At 39.8% G+C, this 16200-nt stretch overlaps 1 long non-coding RNA gene across 1 annotated transcript; it reads right to left on the reverse strand.

The window, feature by feature from the left end:
* Positions 1-450: 450 nt before the first annotated feature.
* Positions 451-13128, reverse strand: LOC120750896 (uncharacterized). The gene is made up of 3 exons (XR_005700193.1): positions 13029-13128; positions 11267-11392; positions 451-1318 (listed from the first exon to the last, which is right to left on the reverse strand). It is a non-coding gene; the product is annotated as an uncharacterized LOC120750896 (long non-coding RNA).
* Positions 13129-16200: the final 3072 nt, after the last annotated feature.

Below are 16200 nucleotides of genomic sequence, written 5' to 3' on the forward strand. Positions count from 1 at the left end.
CTATTCTTCATTCTTCCTTTTTCTTCATCTTTTTCAACCTTTCCCAGATTTCATGTGATAATGGTCATGTGAAATCTACTGATTGTAATCAAGAGAAAAGAAAATTAAGCACCAGGATTGTGAAATGGGAAATTTTAAAGAATTACATTTTTCATTTCCAAAAACTTATTCACACAAAAATTAAATTATAACACCCTAAAAAAATTCTTATCATGGAAGAGAAAAATTTCAAAACCACTATCAAAAACAGCTTCCATATGTTTCCTTTCCATTCTATATATAATTAGCCAAGAAAAATATAAAAATACAATAATTATTTCCTCCATTTAAAAATTAATACATCGTGGAAAATTAATTGATTGCTATCTACACATTTCCATTATGACTGACTAAATATATGTAAAATCTCATAGCACAGTCTGGACACCACAGCTAGCATTACAGTTTTATTTATGTTCTGATACTTACCTGTTTATCATAACATCAGAAATTAGTAGAGAAAATACCTGGGATCAGTGTAATTTCTATTTTCATCTAAATGTGGTGGCATCCAATTTACCCTTTAATTGTGCTGCAAAGTGGTATGAACCAGCATTACTGACACTGGAAATTGCACCATTTTTATCTTCAACTTTTAGGTTCTTGTGTGGTAGGAATGAAGACATCAGGAAGAGGTTCTTCATCCTCAGACACTGAATAGGTTCCCTGGAGAGGTGGTCCCAGCACCAAGATTGTCAGAGTACCAAAGCAGTGTTTGGAAAATATTCTCAGGCACATGGTGTGATGCCTAGGGTGTCCTGTGCAGGGCCACAAACAGGAATTTAAGGCTCCTTCTGGGTCCCTCCCAACTCAGCATATCCTATGATTCCTTCTGGGAAAGGACTGAGTGGTGGGAGAGGCCATATCAGACCTGGATGGGAACAGGCTGAACTAAAAATGACAGCCATGCTCTGGAGCTACGTTGTGACTCAAACATCTCCCTTCGACATCTTGTCTGACAAACTGGCAAAAGTGCATCATTGCACAGACAGACTGAAAGTGTCACCATTTGAGCGGGTGCTCTCCATGTAAACTGAGAATACAAGGTGCACGTTTGATACAACCCTCTTCTGTTCTTCTGAGGAGCATTGCAGACACAGTTTTGTATTCTGTATATCTGTTTCCAGTTAGGCTCTACACAGGCAGGAACAGCAGCCCTGGCCTAGGGGTCATAGCCAACACTGCAATTCACAGCTTCTGGCAGAGAATTAACGCCAAGTCTTTAAGCTCAGTGCTCCCTAGGTTCCTTGCTGTTTTCAGTTATTTCCTTGAAGATTCTCTAGATCAGACAGAAAAGCAAGACAGCTAGATTATTAAATAGATATTAAATAGATATTATTAAATGAATTGTTTTCTAATGCAGTCAATAGTTTGAGTGCAATTTTTTCCCCCTCTATTCAACCAGATCCTTGGCTATTATAGAAAGAATAGAATGCCTACCTAAAATCCAAATCATAAGTATTTCAGTGGGCAAGAAAGCTCTGAGTGCATTTTATGTGATTATTTAATACAGTCCTATTTCCTCCCAAGCATATTGCTGAATAAAATACAAAATGCTCTGCCTTCAAGGTGTTAAAATGTAATCAATTCTTGCTTGTAATAAGAACCAAATTTTAGTTTCCTGAGATGAATGCCTCTCAAAAATCTAGTCAACTATGACTAGAAAACAAGGTCATTATTTCTGCTCTTCTAATTCTGATTTTGAATGGTACTATTACTTTCAAGCTACAGGAAACAAACCTTCACCCTTTGTTTCTGCTGTTGAATGGTTCGAAGGTACAAATTACCTCTCCTGCACATTTAATGAAAAAAAATTTCTTTGGTTGAAAAAAGGATAGAGGTGAATTCAAAAGACATCTAGTCCACTGATACTGACAGAAACAATTTATTGTTTAACATATTAAAAAATGTATGTGCATGTGAACATGCAAAATGTTTTCATTCTTAAAAATTAAAATGGGATGCTTCAAATGTACACCCAAAATTTAACTGGGGAGAATTTTCCCAGAAAATTTTCTATTCAAACATGAAAAAGGTGTATTTTCTTTAAAACAATTAATTTATAATGCTAACATCCCATCAAAATTAAAACAGAAATGTTAAACTAGAAGTCAGTCTTGATTCTTAAAGCTGAACGTGACAATTCATTAAATTATTTGAGTGTAATTCAGATTTAATTTGTACAGATTAAGTACTTCGGGCATTCATCTGACTTCAGCTTTGTAAAAGTCTGACACTTAGCACTGGTTTTCCTTTTCAGCTTCTTTACTATTCAATAGAGTGGCATTGAAAGCATGTACAATTTTTGCAATAAAACAGAGAACCTAATTTATATTTCCAGACACTAGAATCTCTTATGGATGTCAGAGGGTCTAAATCAGAGCCTAAATTAACACAATAGGTTTTCCCCCCCCTTTTTTTTCTTTTCTTGGATATCTTATGCAAATAACCAATATTGAATTCCAAGGGGATGGGTAAAATTAAGTTTCATTTTCATGACTATTTATACTTGTGAGCTTAGCATTTCAAACATTTCCTGGTGTAACCAGGGAATAAGTGCCTCATGTTCTAACACTGAGGAAATCTACATCTTCTTAGTCAAAAGCTGTAATGTTTCCAAGACACCTTTTTTTTTTTTTTTTTTTTTAAGTCTCCCCACCCCCACCCCCCCCACCCCACGCTTTTTTTCCCCAGAATTGCTGTTTTGACTGTATCCAATCACTTCCTCACAGGTGGCCTGGATACACGCTTTCAAATCCTGCAGCAGCCAAAGGGAGCTAGCTGGATCCTGTACCTCAAAGCCTGAGATGGAAACTGGTGTGATTTTCAAAGTGTCATTGAAAAGAGAAAGTTAAATATTGAATTAGAGACATCGGAAAAAATCAGAAATTACTTAAAAATAAGAATGAAGTTCACACATACCTGCTGCCAATACAAATAAGGAAAAGAGACCATACTATGTCTATTGCTTGCTATTGCAACCATTAATATTAGATTCTCAATTATTACTAGATTTTGAAATCTTTGGAAAACATTTTGCCTCTCTCTCTCTCTCTCTACTATCTTACTTTTCGCCTTCACTTATTATGCTCTCAGATTTGTGCTGACATTTCCTGGAATATTAAAAATAAAATATCAGGAGAAAGCCCTTGCTTCCTAAGCTTGAAGAGAAACCTTAAGGCCATGTGTTTGTTTGTCTAACAACTGTGAAGCATATAACACTTTTCCTCTGAAAAGTGAGCTGAACCTTGAAATCCAGATGTTTGTCAGTATCTGTTGCTTTTTAATATCCGCTTAGTATACAAAGGCTCAGCAAACCTTTTAACAAGATTTCAGCGCTCCCAACAATTGAAATCTTCTTTGCAAATTATTCCACTGAGGCAAAACTGCATTTGCCCTGTAACACAGGGCAGAATCACAGGATCAACTAGGTTGGAAAAGACCTTTGAGATCATGAAGTCCAAACTAGCAACCCCATATCAACTAGATCATGGCACTGAGTGCCACATCCAGACTTAAACACCTCCAGGGACAGTTTCCTATAGCACCTCCCTGGGCAGCCCATTCCAATGTCTAATCACCCTTTCAGTGAATAACTTATTTCTAGTGCTGAACCTAAAGCTACCCAGGCATCGCTTATGACTGTGTCCTCTTGTACTGTTGCTTGTTTCCCAGGAGAGGCTGACCCCCACATGTCTACATCCTCCTTAAGCACGGTTGCAGGGAGTAATAAGGTTTTCCCTGAGCCTCCCTTTCTCCCCAGTCCAAGTTCCCTCATCCAGCTTGTGTTCTAGACCCTTCACCAGTCTTGTAGCCTTCCTCTGGACATTCTCCAGCATCTCAACACCCTTCCTAAATTTGGGTTCCAGTGCTGGATACAGTATTCAAGGTATGGCCTCACCAGTGCTGAGCACAGAGGAAGAATGACTTCCCTGCTCCTACTGGCCACACTATTCCTGATACAGGCCAAGATGCCATTGGTCTTCTTGGCCATGTGGGCACATGTGTCTCATTGTCAGTCTGCTGCCAATCAGTCCCCCCAGGTCCCTTTCTGCCCAGCTTCTCTGTCTCCAGCCTGTAGCATTGCAGGGGGTTGTTGTAGCCAAGGTACAGGACCTAGAAGCTAGCTTTTGTTAAACCTCATATTGTTGAATTCAGCACACCTACCAAGGTCCCTCTGTGTTGCAGCAGCCCTCTTGTTAGAGGGTAGAAATGCACCAAGACACAGACTTCTTGTTTATCACAGCATGAAAAGGGTCTCAATGTTTTCCTCTTTACAGCTCAGCCATCCTGACTCCAACCATTCACTGACCCTGGCTGCAGCAAGCTCCTACTGTAGGTTTCCCTTGCAGCCTCTGACTGCATGTATCAGTGTGCAGACTGACTGCAGGCTTTTTTCTAGCTAGACCGTGGCTGCAGGTTCCAAAAAACAGGCTCTAACTGCAGACCCAGACTGACCTCACAGCAGCACTTCTCTCTACCCAGGAGTCTTCATTATTCTCCCTCACCAGCCCACCCACTCCCTTTTATCACACTTATTGCATATAGCTGTGACTCATCAGGGGCAGGGCTGTATTGGGTAATTAACACAGCTGTTACTAATCAGGGGCAAGGTCACCTGTATTCCCTTCTCCTACACCTCTGCAGAGCCTTCCTACCCTCCACCCGCAACTTGGTTTCATCAGCAAATCTCCTCAATCCTCAATGGTAGGCTCAATCCCCTCATGCAGATCATCTGTGAACATATTAAACAGGACTGGCCCCAACACTGATCCCTGGGGACACCACTGGTGGCTGGCTGCCAATGGGACATGGCACCATTCCCCACCACTCTCTGGGCACAACCACCCAGCCAGTTCCTAACCCAGCAGAACTGTAGGCCGGCAGACCTTTCAGGTGTGTGCTATGGGGGGTTGGTGTCAAAGTCTTTGCTGAAGTTCAAGTGGACAACACCCACAGGCTTCCCGTCACCCACCAGGCAGGTCATCTGGTCATAAAAGATCAGGCTGGTCAGGCAGGACCTGGCAGAAGCACATCCGCTGTGGCTGGGATCTGAAAGCTGAGCAGCACAGGGAAGGTAGCTGCTGGGGAAACCCTTCCCTTGCTGGATGTGAGTCACTACTCACCATGTCCCAACACAAATCCATGTAGCTCCTTTCTGAACAGCATGCAACACAGATCAAAGCAAGCCATACACATTTTGCTAAAGTAAAAGGTCTTCTGGATGGTCATCAACATACACTTGTTCAACAGAGAACACTGAACTTTCGGTTGTAAATAAATGATCAATATGTTTTCAAGCACAGTGGTCATTTTTGCTTGCTATCCTCTCCCATTCACGGATTTCTATGTACTGCTGTGCTTCTGCAGTGTATCACCTTGCTTCTGACCAGGCACTGTTATCCCCGGAGCACGCTGTCTTGTCCTCCCTCACAGAGGGAGTCCTGCTCTGTGGGTACTCACACAGCTTCCACATCTCTGCACTGCACAGTCTTGATCTCACCTGCATCACCCTGTCATACACCAAAATCCAAGAACACGGACCCTCTACCACAGCTGCAGCACAACTGCAGCTCTGCCTCATTCTCTGAAAGAGTTCTCAGGTCTGTTCTGATTACAATCATATCCCTGCCAAGCTGAATCAGCTAATCAAACCTCAGCACAGCAATAGCTAAGGTACCAACTGCACTCCTGTATCCAGGAAGATCTCTGTGCCTAGTGCCAGCTCTAGAGAAGCACAGTCTGTACTTTCATTAATTTCCTGAGTTTCTGTTGCCAACTTCCATCTCTTGTGAAAAGCACAAGGCAACCTTAAAATTGAATTGAAATGGTGGTGGTTTTTTTGTAGTATGTTACTGAGATATTCCTCAGTATGGAGGAAGGCAGGACTGGAACTTATTTAAAATAAAAGTGTAAAAAGTTCTTGCCAGTTGGAGAGGTCAAATATGCAGTGCATGCAACTGCAATGTCAGAGGAAGGCTGATTTTTGGGGATGCATGTCCTGCGATTTTAGTGGGAGTCGTGAGCAGTCATTCAACATATCTGAAAAATACTAAGCCTTCTAAAAGAGCACAAGCTGCTTTCTGATCCTAGAGCTGATATGTCTTATCTTCCTTTTCTTTCCCTCAGCCAGTCAAAACAGACTTCTCACTCATTCCTGTTTGAGCAGAGGAAACTTTCAAAACCTGCTTGTGACTCACATGGAATATGGCACAAGGTCTGTCCCCCGCATCTTTTTCCCTCTTGAAGTGTCCTTTACAGAAGGCACTGGAAGAGAGGATAAAGCTGCACACTGGAGTCTGCCCTGCTGAGCTCCAGCACTTTATCTCAGATCACAGCCTCTGTGTCACAGAAGTTGCTTCCCAAGCTTTTGGCCTCTTGACAAGTCCTTTTCTGTAATGCACACTAAATGAGTTCAGGTTTCCTGACATTAACAGCCTTTTCTAGGAATTAGGGCTGAGGTTATCAAAGTTATAATTCTTCACTTAGAGAAATTTGATAAGAATAATATTTTGGTCAGGTCTGGTCAGACCTGATTTGCAATCATGAGTGCTGCAGGCAAAAATCAATTTAGATAATCTAACTTACCAGCAATGAAACTCAGGACTACCTGAAAGCTAAATCTAGTCTTGTAGACCAAAATACAAGATTATGTGTCCACGTGTGCATCACTGTAAGTGATGTGCAAGCTGTTTTTGTTTTGTTGACTTAAATTTAACCCCTATATAGATGTATTTTTATGTTTTTGAAATAATTTAATCAACTACACCCAGGCCACAGCAATCTTGTACTATGATTTTTTTTCTAACAATCTTCTCCCTTCAAATGTGAGAAAAAAAATATTTGTGAGAATTTTTTTTTCAAAAATAGTTTTAAAAATATAACTAGTTAAAGTGTAAATTCCAAAATTAGTCACTTCCTTCTCTGTACATCACTTCCCCCGTCCGGAAAAAAAAACACTGTCTACCTTAGTGAAACATTTTGAAACCCAAGAGAAAAAAACCACTATCAGTAATGGTACTGCCAACAGCTCTGTTAATTTTGCTAAAAAACAATTAATTCATCATATGGGATTTTTCAGAGGCATCATATTTTCTCTTACTTGGAGAAGCATAGAAACATAGAATGTTTTAGTGTGGAAGGGACCTTAAATATGTTTGAATTCATCATCCCTGTCATGGACAGGGACATTTTTCAATATATCAGTTTGCTCAAAGCCCCATCCATCATGAACACTTTGGACTGGGTATCCACAGCTTCTCTGGGCAACCTGTTCCAGTGCCTCATCAGCCTCACAATAAAGAATTTCACCCTAATATCTAATATAAATCTGCCCTCTTTCAGTTTAAAGTCATTACCCCTCATCCTATCACAGCATATCCCTGAAAAAAGCCCCTCTCCAATTCTCTTGCAGTCTCCCTTTTAGGTACTGGAAGGTGGTCTAAGGTCTCCCCGGAGCCTTCTCTTCTCCAGGCTGAACAACTCCAACTCCCTCAGCCTGCTTCCACAGGAGAACTGCTCCAGCTCCCTCATCGTATTCCTAGCTCTCCTCTGGACTTGCTCCAGCAGGTCTTCAACCAGAAATGTTGCTCAGAGCTCTGACCATTGGATGGTCAGGGATGGGGAGGAGGTCATACTGTGAACTGCCATCAGAATAAAATTAGGCAAAACACTGAAGTACATAAAAATACCTACTGAGTTGCATATCTTCCTTCAGAAGCTGAAATTCAGAGCCGGCTATAAAAAAGTTAATGTTCTAGTAACAGCAGACACTCTATTGTCACGTGTGTTGATGACTTAGAGAACTTCCTGCATTTGCATTTTTTTCCATTATTGCTTCTCCAAAAGGCATTCATAAGTCAGAAATAATTTCAGAATAAAGTTGGGAACTTTGAACACACCAAGTTCCTGGAAACAGGGGACTTCCAAAGCACAGAGGCCATATCAACTGGAGTTGCTGTTTTTCCTTGCCAGCCCAATTGCTGTGTGTGAAGTCCCACCCAGACCTACATCTGCAGTTAGATTTGATGCCATGGATACATGGTTATTAATAGAAAGTAGTTGTAAAAAAAAAAAAGAAAAAAAAAAAAAAAGAAATTAAAATAAACATCCACTACAATAGAGGTGATGAGTACCTGCAGTTTAAAAGGTCACAGAAACTTGGCGACCTAAGTGAAGACAAAAATTCTGTGTGAAACTGGCTCAAAGTAGTGAACATATAGCCATGGTGCAATACCTGTTTGAATTCTAAACATTGTAATTCTTTTTTGGGGGATATAAATCTCCATTGTGCATACACTGTTTTAAACCTGCTTGTGAAGGTATTAACTTGTCTTTCCAGTCGTTTTAGGCATTGCAGTTCCATGTGCATGCAGCAAATGTGTCTTTAATAAATCTGATCATTGCCATGATCTACTAATGTGCTTTTGTGGTGCATGTCATCTGATTACAAACCCTGTGGCCATGATGCCAGTGTTGCCCTGCCTCTGAGAATAGGAGGGACACACTTGGAACAATTGTAAAAGGCTTGAATCCTCTGGGAACAAAGATTAGGGGGAAAACTCTTTATTCTCACTTAAAAGGGTGGGAAATGAGAAAATTAAAAAGAAGCCAAGAATTTATTTGAGGTTTATGGCACTACTTGTACTTATCAAGGGTCTTGCTATTCTAGTATGATACACTAATAGCATTTCATTTCATGCACCTGCCTTTTGTATCAGGGGCAAGGGACTTTCCCGAGTAATAATGCTATTAGAGATCAATTGGTTCTTCTGCCAGATTCTTAATTTTTCTTTTTTTTTTTCCTCAGGACGTTAGCGAGGAGAAGTAGCAGACAGAAACATTTCTGTCAAATTCATCTCTCCTCCGAAGTCTTGATAACTCTCTTCGAAGTTGAAAGAAAACAAGATATGCAAAACAGGCCTTTATTTATGTAGTAAAAGGTGAGAGTATGGCAAATTCAGTGGGTTTTTGCACAGTGAAATCACCCCTGCCTAGGTCTGGTGTTTAGTTTTTGCTGGTGTAATTTATTTATAAGCTGTATTAAATATTTGTAAATCTTGCTTCTGGTCTTGTGCTTCAAGGCAATAAAGAGAGAAAATATTTACTCCTCTCATGATTTACCATGAGTGTTGTTTATTTAATTTAAGAAGAGCTTTATTCCACACATTTCAGTTGTTTGACTTCTAGCAGTGGTTTTGCAGCTGAAAGCTGAAACAATTCTACTGGAGTGGTACATTTTGCTAAAATAAGTGATTGCAAACATATAATCTTGGAAATTAGTCTCGAATAGTTTGAGAAGCAGTCATTCTGATGCTTCTGAGCCCAAAGTTTACAACTCTCCTGGTTACTTAGGTGAATGTCTTTGACTTACAGAAATCCTCCCACATAAATTCATGGATCCCCACTCTACCTAAACACCACCTGAGCCCTCCCCATCCTCTTCTACCTCCCTCCCTCCCAGCCTAAGCACCATTCTCTGTTTTGCTATTTCTGTGCTTTACACACTATCACTGCATAGTTTTAGTGCTCAGAACACTAAAAGCGCCTCAGTGCCTGAACAGCCTGACAGCTTGCTGGGTCACTGATTCTCGGGACACTTTCCAGGGCACAGGTTATTTAGAGGAGTCCTTTCCTTACCAGCCCAGCATTTCTCCCAGTACAAAGTAAACCTACGAGACACAAAACCACTGGGTGATTTGGTTTATGCCAGAGTACTCGGGCTTATCCTGACAGCTTGGAGGATTTGCTTGGACAGCTGTCACTCATGAGAGTCATGTCTTTCTGTGAAGTCCACTGGCATCTTTGCCCTGCAGCTGCCGCTCTCAGCATCCATTGCTTTGCAAAGGCAGCCCCAGTCCCAGGCATTGGGCACCTCCCTGGGGACAAGGCTTGGTGGGGCCCAAGGCCAGGCGGGACGGGGCTGTGGGGAGCTGGAGTCCAATTCTGCTGCACTGTTTCTGGGGCAGATACTGATGGTTCTGGGGGGCTGACATGGGGTGCTGGGCTGTGGGCAGCTGGGGGAAGCCATGAGAGGCTATGTAGGGACAGAACACCTGCATATACCCTCAGAGTCCTGGCTGCAGGACTTTGCTTTTAGACTGTCTCAGAGTTAAGTACTCCTGGAGGAAGACCTGCCCCCAGAAACTCACATCAGAAATATGGGCCCAACAGCATCTGTATTTTTGAGGCTAGAACAGTACCAGCTCTGAAGTAAACACAGAAGCAGTCCTAGTCACTCCTTTTCACACTCAAAAGCAGAAACATGTAGAAAATCTCAAAAGCAAAGACTCTCTGAAGACAGTGTGACAATCCCTGCCCAAAATGGTCCTGCTTTGGCACTCTCTGGCCGAGGTGAGTTTTGTCAGGCCTTTGAGATGGCCATGCACAGACAGGAGAGCTCAGCATCTAGATCAATATAAATTGTGTGTCTGCCCTTGGGGGATGAAGACTTGGGCAGGAGTTTGGGCTTAGAGCCCTGGCTTGGGCTTGGATCCATCTATCCTGCAAACACATAACAGTTTAAATTAATAAAATCCAGGAGGTGGATTCTGATATTTTTCCATCTTGACATATCAGGAAAAAAATTGTGCAATTAGAAATGCTGCTACAATTTTTTCATAGACCACGGCATCCTGTGAAACTAACTAGAAAAAAACAAATCTCCCTAAACATTAGGTCAACCAGAAAGATGAAAAGTTATTTTCTCTGCTTATTTGCAGTGATTCAACTAGAAATTTATCAAATGGCAGGAAAATACAATAAAGTAAGGATGATCTATGTATTGCATGAAACCCTGTTAGTGGTGAGTTTGTAGATAATACTGCAGGTGGTCTTTGCTTTATTGCCTTGAGTCTTTTTCATTCACTGTCTCCATGTATATGTGCCTGGAAACATCTTTCAAGCCATACTCAGTGCATCTGCCAGATGAGACCAATATCCACTCCAGGCTTACATGGCAATATGTATTTTTCTTGAGGGGGCTGAATGCCCACCCCTCCCAATGACTCCGAAACAAAACAAGAAGAGCTTTGCTAAAAGATAATAGCCCACAAATATGTATGAGAGTTATTCTCTATAACATCTGCAATTTTTACTCATGAAAACTTAAATTTGATTTAGCTCAAATAACAAATTAGAACTTATATTTCCGTAAAGCAAGTAGGGACACCTGCAAAACAGTGGAATGCTGAATGGAAGCCACAGGGATAAAGCAACTGCACCATACCTCACTGCTGCAATAAGTGATAACGTGCATCCTTCACTCTGAAGCATCTTTGAGTGTCTGCCTTACTCTCATTACTCCCTTCTTTCAGAACAAGGAGAAGCACATAGCAAAGGTAATGTCCACCTCCTGTGAAAACAGAAGACTAAGGTAATTTACTTTTGCCCACATTCCATTAGTTACCCATCAATGTATATGACTGCTGAAACAAATCATCATAAGAAATGCTCTAGGTGATCTAGGAGAAATACAGTAGATAAAGCTACTCATAAATTTCATTTACACTTGTTATTACTTACAGGAAGAACATTATCAATCAGATTTTGTTTACAAGTAAGACAGAAAAAAAAGAATAAAAACAAGAGAAAGAATTTTTTAAGGAGAAAGAAAAGATAGAAGGAATATGATCTAACTGGACTTCAATATTATAGAAGCGCCAGAAGGCAGTGAACTTTGAGGTCTTATTGTCTCATTCCCCCTTCCTTATTAGGGTCAATATTTTCTAGTAAAAGACTATGAAGAGAATGAAGACACTGAATCCACATCATACTGAAATATCTTGCCCTCAAGAAAAAATAATAACCTGCTCCTTTTTTTTAGAATGCATGAACATTAGCCTCTATCATTAGCTATGCTTCTGGTATTATGGATCTCTACACCACCTTGAAAGTCAGTTATTCACTTAGATCCACAAACTAGCTGTTCCCCTGGTTCCATGAGAGCACTTGATGACTCCTCTTAAAATCTAAGTCAAATAAGCAAGGTGTCTCCCTTATTGATCCTTGGCACAAAATAGGAAATAGAACCGCTGTTATATCTCAAACATAATAAAATTATACTCTATCTTGTCTTATTTCTCTAACTGATTGGGATGGGATACTGGGTCCTGGTAAAAACAGCAGCCTGGCTTCAGATATGTCTTGTCTTTGAAACCAAACTCCTTTGCTATTATGATTATTATGCTTATTACACCTATTATGCTTTATGCTAATTACATAGAGATGTTGCTCAAAGTATCCCAAAGTTATTAGTTTCAGTTCAGTTTCATACTTTTTTCCTGACTCTTGAAAGTTTCTCTACAACACACTTGTCCATATTCCCATCTTTTACAACCAACCCAAGAAAACTAAAGTTTTCAACCTCTGTCCTAGGTCAAAGAAAAACTGCTTTCCTTTGTTGTGAGCATCCATCTGCTTTGAAAAATAACTGTCGTAACTCAGACATTATTTTCCTTTGCCCACAGGTACATAAATTTCTTTAAGAAAGTTCTTCAAACACATCAGCAGATCCTGACCACCTGAATAGGAGCAGAATTACTTCTCAGTTCTGCAGTAACTAGGTAGGTAAATTCCAGTTTCTCCTGGTCAGATTTCATTTTAGAGTTCTCCACTAGTCATAAAAGTAGTAGCTTTTAACAAATATCTAAACTAATCCATTCCTACAAGGCACACTCTCTTCTGTCTCACCTTCTCCTTTTATCCCAAGTGACAGTGGCAAATTACTACAAGCTTCCTAGGGCACAAGGCTGGTGAATGAGATGATTCTAAATTATCATATTATCCCGATCATACAATTTTCCTAAACTTCTTGAGGGTGAAGCAATATCAGAGATAGCACTTTTTACCTCTTTGGTCTTCTATCTATGTGTATGTTCCTACTTTCTGCTTTGTTTCTTACTCATATTTTTCTCCTGATTTGAAAATGTACTTGTAAATATTTGGAAGAACTATGGAACAAATAGTTTACAGTTAGATCACAGTTTTACCTGTGTGGTTGCTTTTCTTTCTCCATAAAATCAGATCAGCTCTTCATTTACCTAGTAAATAGATCCAGGAGTAGAGTAGGATTGCCTTCAGCCCTTGAACATGGTTCAGAGACAAGGATTACTGAACAATGTTCCAAATTCAGGAAAGACTGAAATATCTAAACAATGAGCAAATGATGGGGTATTGAGAAATGAATATTTGGGTAAATAACTCTTAATACAAGTTACACCTTAATTTCAATATTGTATGTAAACAAGGAAATATGTTCTTATAGCATAGCCTTACATCAAGAGCTCAGTGTTTGATCAAATTACTCTGACCAGTTTCACGTTCACTTCAGCACGTGTAGATTAGTTGTGGGCGACTTTAACCTGTCTTGCCGGTTAAATCTGTCAGGGAGGAGATTTTGTGGCTAACCATTGTGGTGGCTTGGTTTCTCAAAAACAGTATAAGCTGGAGGAAATTCTCTCTCATGTAATAATCATATTTAGTCCAGAACTACAGCACTGTGTACGTTGCTTAAGCAATTACCAGTGAATTCACTGGGAGAAATGAACAGTATAAAGTAAAAGTCAACATAAAGTTAAATATATTTAATTTATTATTTGGAGATTATTTCACAGTTACTTAATCTTTTGTTTAGTATTGGTAACATTTTCTCCCAATGGGGTTTAATACATTTGCTCATAATGCAGCAAAGAGGTACAAAAGGGAGAGGTAAGGATTGCAGTCTATGTGAGAGGATGATAGAAACATATGATTCCAAAAAGGGTCATTCCCCTTGTCCTCTGTGCTGAGGCAGTACACATAAATAAATCTAGAGTTTCTTAAAAAATCTATGCTGTCTTTAAAAGCTTTAGTGAAGGGGACTATATAACCCATTTACCTGACAGATTTCTGTACTAACAGGTATTTATGCCTTTAGAAAATTTTCCTAATATCTGACCTCCAATTCTGTCTTTAGGGAAAAGAAGGAGACTGTAGTCTTCCTTGTAACAGATTTGTATCTTTTGAAAAATTGTCATCCATCTTCCTTTCTTTAGATTAAATAAAGCTAAGTTAAAACATTCCAGTATTTTGTTACTTTCCTCTTGAAAAAACCCTAGGGCAAAGAAATCTATCTGAAACCCAGCACAAAGTGCCAGTTTAGACATAAACAGAACTTAGCAAAGAGATAAAATATTGACCTGCATTTTGTAGGAAGTTCTTTTTTTTTTATTATATCATATCTGTCCTGGTTTGGGACAAATTTGGGAGAAAACTTTTGTATAGGATCCCTCTAAGGAAGCAAACTTACGTGGCCTCTCCCTCCAACCGGTCCGGAAAAAAAACCCGAAACCCTCTTTGGAGAAAAGTGGAAAAAACTATTTTACTAAACAAATGAAGTGCATACAAGTATAAAGAATGAATAATATGAAACAATAAAACCTCTCCTTCTGAAGTGAGATGGCAAACTGAGAAAGTCCTTGCCGTGGGTGTAGCTCGGCTCTCTCTCAGTCTCTCCTCAGTCCCAGTCCCTCCGGCGCTGCTGGAAAATGCCGAGCTCCAGGCCCCGGTGGGCCGCAGGTGCAGCCCCCAGAGCTCCCCTGGGTTTTCAGTCCGGAGCAGGTTTAAACAGTTCCAAGAAAAAGGAAAAAAAAACAGTCCAGGGAACTTCTCTGACCTAGCTAGCTGAAACTAACTAAAAGCAAAATAAATCTCTGTCCTGCAGTCTCTCCAAGCCTCCGCCGAACACGCTGTCCGGAGCAGAATGTGGAGGAGTCAGGCAGTTTTCTCAAAACAAACTCCGCGCTTCTCCTTGCTCTTAGAACCAGTCTTAAAGGCACAGGACTCAATATACAGCACAAACAGAACAGACGATTGGGGATACAAGCATCATAAAGTTACCCTAGGACAATATCACAAGACTTGCCTTATTTAACATACTACCGTATTGTAGATCATTATTGGTCTGCTGTCCTGTATAACTCCTACAGTTTTCTTATTAAACTGCTGCCTAGTCAGGTTTTTGATTTTTGCTGTTAGGTATCTGATTTCTCCTTTCTGCCTGCAATGATTCGTATTCACCTTTTCTGAATTTCATTCTCTTGATTTTGAGACATTTTACAGCTTAAAAAGAATTTTTAAAAACGTTCAATCCTTGCCTCTAGGTTGCCACCCTTCCTAGGCTGGTATCATTTGCAAATTTGATAAACATGCTTGTTTACTTTCTCCCATGTTTTCAGTGAAAATATTAAAGAGAACCTGGGTCTGGGCAGACCAGAATTGCATCATGCAAGCATGAGAGTGTCACTGACAGCTGTTCACTAAATGTACATTTTAACTGCTTTTTGTTTCAGTTCACATTGGTCTTATCCCTGTCACATTTCTTTAGCCTGTTTATGAAAACTACAGGTGAACATTAGGATCAACTTTTTTTCTCCTTGTATATCCAACAGACAACAAAATTAATTTGCTTTGGCTTGATTTGGACTCAATAGCTTCATGGTAGGTGGTTGTTTTTTTACTTCATTATCTCACCATTTACAAATTGATTATTTTGTAATTTCTTTCAGCACTTTTCTGACTATTTAAGATGACTGACTGTGAATTCCTCTGTTTTTTCCATATTCCTCTATAATAAAGGGGACTATCTTCCCTTTTGTCTTTCATGGTTTCCTAGAATAGTTAACTGTTTACTCTACTCAGCTTTGAGTAGTCCTTTGTGCAGTTTAGGGTGAATTTTTGAGGTGTTGCTGACATTCATTGATCCCCTTTGCATAAATACTATTTGTTCTTGGCCTACTTACATGTCTGTCTTTGGGAGAACATATATTTATTGTCTTTGATTTCCTAGATTTCTTTCCCAATATTGATTAACATCCTGAGTTGCCATTAAGGACATTAAAATTTTGAACTATTAAAGATACCTCACAAGATCTACTCTTATTAAAATGTCTCTCTTTTAATCATACAATGTGGGCCACTTCCTACAAATTTTAAATACTCCTAGGCTCTCTTGACACTGTTTTGTGGGGAATGATTCCTGTGCCTTATGGGGTCTTCTCTACAGCCATTCAGTCATATCCAATGCATTCTCCACCTTCAGAAAAAAAAAAAAAAAGAAAAAACCTCATTATATTCTGGTTAGAAGAATGTTCATTGGTTGGTCTTATTTATAATTTGGTTGAC

This window comes from Hirundo rustica, chromosome 3, assembly GCF_015227805.2.
Source record: "Hirundo rustica isolate bHirRus1 chromosome 3, bHirRus1.pri.v3, whole genome shotgun sequence".
In the NCBI taxonomy this organism is placed as follows: domain Eukaryota; kingdom Metazoa; phylum Chordata; class Aves; order Passeriformes; family Hirundinidae; genus Hirundo; species Hirundo rustica.